The sequence below is a fragment of the Myotis brandtii genome, unplaced genomic scaffold, assembly GCF_000412655.1.
Source record: "Myotis brandtii unplaced genomic scaffold, ASM41265v1 scaffold326, whole genome shotgun sequence".
Taxonomy (NCBI): Eukaryota; Metazoa; Chordata; class Mammalia; order Chiroptera; family Vespertilionidae; genus Myotis; species Myotis brandtii.
The window spans coordinates 3,465,674-3,472,570 of NW_005362534.1; the positions used below are offsets into that span (position 1 = coordinate 3,465,674).

At 41.3% G+C, this 6,897-nt stretch overlaps 1 pseudogene; it reads left to right on the top strand.

The window, feature by feature from the left end:
- Nucleotides 1–3,574, top strand: part of LOC102257319 — a 15,775-nt pseudogene extending 12,201 nt beyond the window's left edge.
- The last annotated feature ends 3,323 nt before the right edge of the window (nucleotides 3,575–6,897 follow it).

Consider the following 6,897-nt stretch of genomic DNA (forward strand, 5'->3'; position numbering starts at 1 on the left):
CAGTCAGAGAAAGATAAATATCACATGATCTCACTCATTTGTGGATTATAATGAACAACATAAACTGATGAACAAAAACAGATCTAGAGGCAGAGAAGCATTGATCAGATGCTCAAACCTCAGAGGGAAAGTAGGGGATGGTGGGGTAAGGGGGAAAGATCAACCAAAGGACTTGTATGCATGCATATAAGCATAAGTGATGGGACGCGGACAACAGGGGCTGAGGGTGAGGGCAAGACTGGGGGCGATGAGGGGACAATGGGGGGATAAAGACACATTTGTAATACCTTAATCAATAAAAATTTAAAAAAGAGCTCACAAGACACCTGCTCACAGGCAATACATCCTGAAGTGGCTGCTTTCTTCTCCCATCTCACTTCCCTTCTTCTCTATTGGTGTTTTCTGGGATCACCTCACAGATAAACTACTTGCATTCAAATCCTTGTCTCATGTTCTGTTTGATCCCATTGAATAATGACTAGAAATAAGCAAGAGGTCTAAGTACTCTATGGCTTGGGAAGAAATATATCCGAAGTATTTTTTGGTATTCTAGAAGATGCAAAAAAAAAAAATGCTGGCTGTGAGGCCCATCATAAAAAAATAGAGATGTTTTTAGAGTACCTTTCCCTCCCCCCCTCCCCACACATACACATAACAAGCTGGGCCTATTTGGAACTATAAAGTTCTCAGAAACTTTTAAGCCTTGAAGGAAACTGGAAATGTTTGAACAAATAAAAATACTTACATGGCTTATATAATTTTAACACCCTTCACAGATCTAAAGTCACTTTGTTAATTTAGGAACATAAAATTGCATTATGTATAACTTGGTTGGCTCCTAAAACTATCATATTTGATATCTTGAGAGATGTGCAGGCCTGGAAAATTTGAGGAGCAAAAAGACGATTTTGAAATGGGATCTTGAAGTGCCACGATTAAATAGAATTCCACGTTATCCTATAACAGTGATGGCGAACCTATGACACGCGTGTCAGAGGTGACATGTGAACTCATTTTTTAGGTTGATTTTTCTTTGTTAAATGGCATTTAAATATATAAAATAAATATCAAAAATATAAGCCTTTGTTTTACTATGGTTGCAAATATCAAAAAATTTCTATATGTGACACGGCACCAGAGTTAAGTTGGGGTTTTTTCAAAATGCTGACACGCCGAGCTCAAAAGGTTCGCCATCACTGTTCTATAAGTTGGGCAGGTATAGGCTGCTCGTTCAGGTGGCGTCATTTCCCCTCTCCTTGAATTACTTTAAGAGGTTGGTTTTCAGGGCAATTTGGAAGCTAGATCTATTTGGGAATAGCTCTGATGTGTTCCATTGTAATACATTATCAAACTCCAAAGAGTTGGCCCTTAATATACCCTATATACCTCAGGCATCCCTTTACTCATGAATCCATCTATAATATGAGCTTAATGTAGAATAGAGAAAAGACAGCTATGTTGAGGTGCAGATGCTGGATAGTGTATAAAAACATACACTAGCGAAAAACCAGCCAGGGCTGGCCTCAGGACCACCTGCATTGAATAATGACTCCCTGCCCTGGTGCTCGCCAATCAGTCAGCAGAGACCACAACCCTGAAAGGACACACCTGGAAAGCTGTTGAATATGCTATTAAGATCTTCCCCAGAGACCTGCCCTAAAAGCTCTGCCCTTAAAACCTTAGGGAGGAGAACCCAATTGTGCTCTCCCTCTGGGAGCAAGCCCATGCCTCCCATCCCCTGCTCCTCCTCTCCCCGCCCCCAAACTTTACCACTAGCTTCCTCACTCCCAAGCTCATAGGGCCCTTCCTTAACCTTTATAACTTGTTTCCTAAGCCCATTTCTTCTAGGAATTGCTTCTACCTCTGTGATCTACCAAATAAATGTTCTCTTGTAAACACACACACACACACACACACACCACCACCACCACCAACAACAACAACAACAAACCCATACACTAGCTAAGGGACTTGGATTCTCACACCAGCATCAGAGTTGGGTGTACACAACCACATCACTTTGAAAAATCATGTCACTAAATCAATTAGTAAATGAAAATCCCCTGGATATAGGGATTGGTTTGCATGTAGCTTTTTTAGCTCTAAGATTGGGGTTTTTGTTGAATGGTTGGATGTAAATTGCCACGTGAAACCACTGTCTGAAATCAGCCTTTAAAAGAGGGTGGGCAATCTTCCTCAGGGCACCTGAACCAAGTGCAGGGTCCAGAGCAGACAGCTGCTCTCTGTGTCAGAGGTTACGTCAGTGGATGCTGGGCATTTCCAGGGACCAGGGCATGCTGAATGACATCATCTGAGAGGGTGCTGGTGAGCTGGTACCACTGGATGCTTCAGTGCCAGTGAAATATTCTGGGTACCTCGAGCACATGGACAAGCCTTTTTTGTTGTTGTTGTTAATCCTCACCCGAGGATATTTTTCCCATTGATTTTTAGAGATAGAGAGTAAGGGAGGCGGAGAGACAGAGAAAGAAACATCGATGTGTGAGAGAGACATCGCTAGGTTGCCTCCCGCACATCCCCAGACCAGGACCGGGGATTGAGCCTGCAACCAAGGTACATGCCCTAGACCGGAATCGAATCTGGGATCCTTCAGTCCATGGGCCAACACTCTATTCACTGAGCCAACCAGCTAGGGCAGTGGTTCTCAACCTTGGCTACACATTAGAATCACCTGGGAATCTTTTTAAAATCCTGATTTCTGGATTTTAAAAGGATTCCCAGGTGATTCTAATGTGCAGCCAAGGTTGAGAACCACTGAGCTAGGGCATAGACAAGCCTTTTGATTCTAATTGTTTTAGGGAAACTCCTGGGCTCATGAAGCTTGGAGAGGATACTCCACTTGGGGGCATGGAGCTGGGCCTTCTGAGCATGGGGAGGGGAGAGCTGGCCAGGTTTCTGTTCAAACCAACCTATGCTTATGAAACACTGGGCAACCTACCCTTGATCCCCAAAACTCCACCGTCTGATTCCAGACTGAGCTATTTGACTTCCTGGATTATATTGAATCAGACAAGTTTTGTGCCCTGTCAGCTGAGGAACAAGATCAATTTCTACTTCTGAGGTCCTAAAAGTGGCAGCTACTGAACGGAGTTTGGCAAGTAGTTTTTCTGCCAAAATCGTTTCTATGGTGCCAAAGTGAGAGATAAATGGGCCTTATTGCCTCTCCACTGGCAAGCAGCACCCGCTGAAGAAGCTGCCAAGCTTCTCGTGCTCTGTAACCTCTCCTTTAACTACCTGTGGCTGGACCCACCCGTGCCCTTTACTGTGGAGTTCAGGCTCTGATCATTGACCAAAAAAATGCCAAAGCCCTCTTCCAGTGCAGACAGCCCTGTCTCCTCATGACCACCAGAAGGCCCTGGCTTTTCTAGTTCGAGCCAAGTAGGAACAGCCCTTCAAACATGACGTCAATAATGAGCTGAAGAAACTGGCCAGCTGTTAAAGGGACTTCACAGATAAAGAGAAAGAAACGTGCCATTGAATGTTTGCTCGTTGTGATAATGACTCCACAGTAAGAGAAAATGAAAGATTCTCAACTAACTACAAGCAAGAGAAGTGAGGCTGCTGGAGTTAGCCATCAGGATGGGTGGGGAGTTGGGGGTGTCTTTTTGGAAAGAAAGAGCCCCCTGGGGCACACTGTGTCACAGTGGCCTGCTTGGAAGAGGGGCTGAAATTCCCCAGCCCAGGGCATTGTCTCATCTCCGATGCTGCTGACCCATGCTTTCCCAGGTACTGTTTTCTGCTTCACATTTTCATACACATAGTAGGGGAATGTGTCACTACTGACAAGTAGAAAAATGCTATTTTTAAGGCAGTTTCTTGTTTGTTTGTTTTTTAATGGACTTAGTCCTTGGCTTTTCTTCCAGTCCTAAACCCCCTTCCAGCTGGCTATATACAAATAGAGATTGCTGTGTGCATTTTATAGGATTCTCTGTTTTGAAGAGGGTTATGGTGATTATGTTACAAATATTTTTGTTGTAAATAAATAAAACACTTCCTTGTCCTTGCAAAAAAAGAAAAAAGAAAAAAAAAAGAAGGTAGGCAAAGCTAAAAGAATTGCTCAGAATTTAGGAGAGACATGGAGCCAGAGGAATGATCAAACTATACCTGAAACTGAAACTATATATGGACTTCTCATTTCTTTCTTTCTTTATTGATTAAGGTATTACATATGTGTCTTTATCCCACCATTCTCCCTCACTCATGTCCTTGCCTTCACCCCCCTGGTGTCTGTGTCCATTGGTTATGTTTATATGCATGCATACAAGTCCTTTGGTTGATCTCTCCCCCTTTCCCGCCCCCTCCCCTGCCTTCCCTCTGAGGTTTGAGCATCTGATTGATGCTTCTCTGTCTCTGGATCTGTTTTTGTTCATCAGTTTATGTTGTTCATTATAATCCACAAATGAGTGAGATCATGTGATATTTATCTTTCTCTGACTTATTTCATGTAGCATAATGCTCTCCAGGTCCATCCATGTTATTGCAATGGTAGGAGTTCCTTTTTACAGCAGTATAGTATTCCATTGTGTAGATGTACCACAGTTTTTTTTTAATCCACTCATCTGCTGATGGTCACTTAGGCTGTTTTCAGATATTAGCTATTGTAAATTGTGCTGCTATGAACATGGGGGTGCATATATCCTTTCTGATTGGTGTTTCTAGTTTCTTGGGATATATTCCTAGAAGTGGGATCACTGGGTCAAATGGGAGTTGCAAGAGCTGCGAAATCCTCTTTAGTGTTTAGCCTTCTTATATGAGGAATTCTATTTCTTACACCAGAAGGCATTTTATGGACACAATTAGGCATACTAGGAATGTGACTACCAGAACTTAATCTTTGGACATAATAAAAATTTTGCTTTATAATCTATAAGCTGTATGCTCAAGCCCTGTTTTATAGACTTTTCATGAGTTGATGTTAAATATGGCTGAAAAGTCTGATCATTATCAGGGATTTAGCAGAGAACAAATTTCAGGGTCTTCTCCAAGGGGAAGTTCAGTATAAACATCACAGAGGAGGCTATTGTCTAACAATCAGTAATAATTTGTTATTTTGCATGCACATCCCACAAAACTAACTGGCTACATTCCAATTTGAATAAGCAAATTAGAGTAAACAATTCCACCTGGCTTAGATACCTATTTTATTTGTGCAATTGGCCATTCACTTGGCATGTAGTATTAAGTGTTCAACAGCTGGTGCTCTCCCATCCATGGGGCCTTTCTTTTCCAAAGATAATTACTCTAGAGAGTGACAAAGAGCTGGGATTATTTAAAACCAAGGATGTACTAAATTCTTACGCGATCACTATTTTAAATGATGGGAACTCATAAAATGGAAATCTTTTCTATTTTAGACAAATTGTAAACATTTTTCTCTAAGAGTGAGGAACATAGTTTAATACATTTTCCTTTAGATATTGACTTAAGAAAGTATTTAAACTTATTGAGCCTGACCTTGTGCCCATTATGGAGAATTTTCTCTTGTTAAGATGTTAGCAATTTATAGAACACTAAACAAAGTTGAAACGTTGTTTGGCCATTATGCATTATTTTTTACTTATGAAGTATTTTTCATTCTATCAGGCTTTCTGCCTCAATACACACATGGCAAACATGTACACATTCTCTTTGTCTCAGCTTATGGTTATTCTTCTAGGAAGTCTTTAACCACCAACACCCACCCAGTAAAAATTGTAGACATACCATTCTGTACTTGACCATCATAGCATTTATCATACGCTGTTGTGTCTATTTACTTGTCTTTATCCCAAGCTGTGGTGGACACACTTTAAGGTGGCCTCCATGATCCCATCTCCTGGTGTTTACACTTTTGAATAATTTTCTCCCCTTGATTTTGGAATCTGTTACTTACTTCTAGCCAATGGAATATGGCAAACATGTTGGGATGCCATTCTCATGATGAGGGTGGAGAAAAACTAAGTTTACAGTTGTGAGTATGCAAAACAGAGTTTATTCTTGTATTATTATTTATTATATTGTTTTCCATATGAACAACTGTAAACCTACTTTCCCCCACTCTGTATAAACTCTGTCTTGCCAGTAGGATCACTCTGAAAATTCTCCTTGGTAGCTTTGAAGAAGCTAGCTGCCAGGAATCTTCTAGCTGCAAGGAAATAAATTTTGTCAATGATCTGGGTTAGCTTAGAAGTCCTGTCCTTGTTCCTATTTTATAGGTAGGAATTTGAATTTAGAGATGTTAAGTTTCTTTTCTTAAGGTGGAACCAGGATCTCTGAGTCCCCAGCATACAGTGCATGGACTAGCACATAATAGGTATCCAAATGATGCCTCTCAAATCAGTATGGAAGGCCCAGGCTGGTACCACCCAGAGAAAATGTCTCAATTTGAGCACTTCTGAATCCACCCAGGCTTTCTAAAGCAATCCTCTTCATGTGGAGGATTAGAATAGGAAGCCTAACTCCAGTTGTGTAGCTTGAAGCACATTCCTTTGAGGTCTGGTGACCATATCCATCAATACTTAACATCTTTAAAACCTGAGAGAGAACAGCCTTAGAATTCTCACCGGTAGGAATTATGTCTGTGCTCTATCTCCAGTTAAAGATTTTCTGGGGAATGCTTATTTTTCTCTAGGAGATGATCAGCTCATCTGAGTGGAAAGGCAGGGCACTGTTCTCTGGTTGAGTGACCACACTGTGTTCTTCATGGTTTGCTTGGCATTGTTGGTGAAGACAAGAGTGGTGGAAAGATGAGTGGGTGGCACACTTTGCAATTAGGCCTCGAGCTCTAATAGCAATTGTTCAGCCTTCATCTTTTATAATTGCCTCTTTTCCTTAAGATCCGAGTATGATTTTTTTTAAGTTAATGGGTACCATGAACAATTTAATCCTCTGGAAATGTCC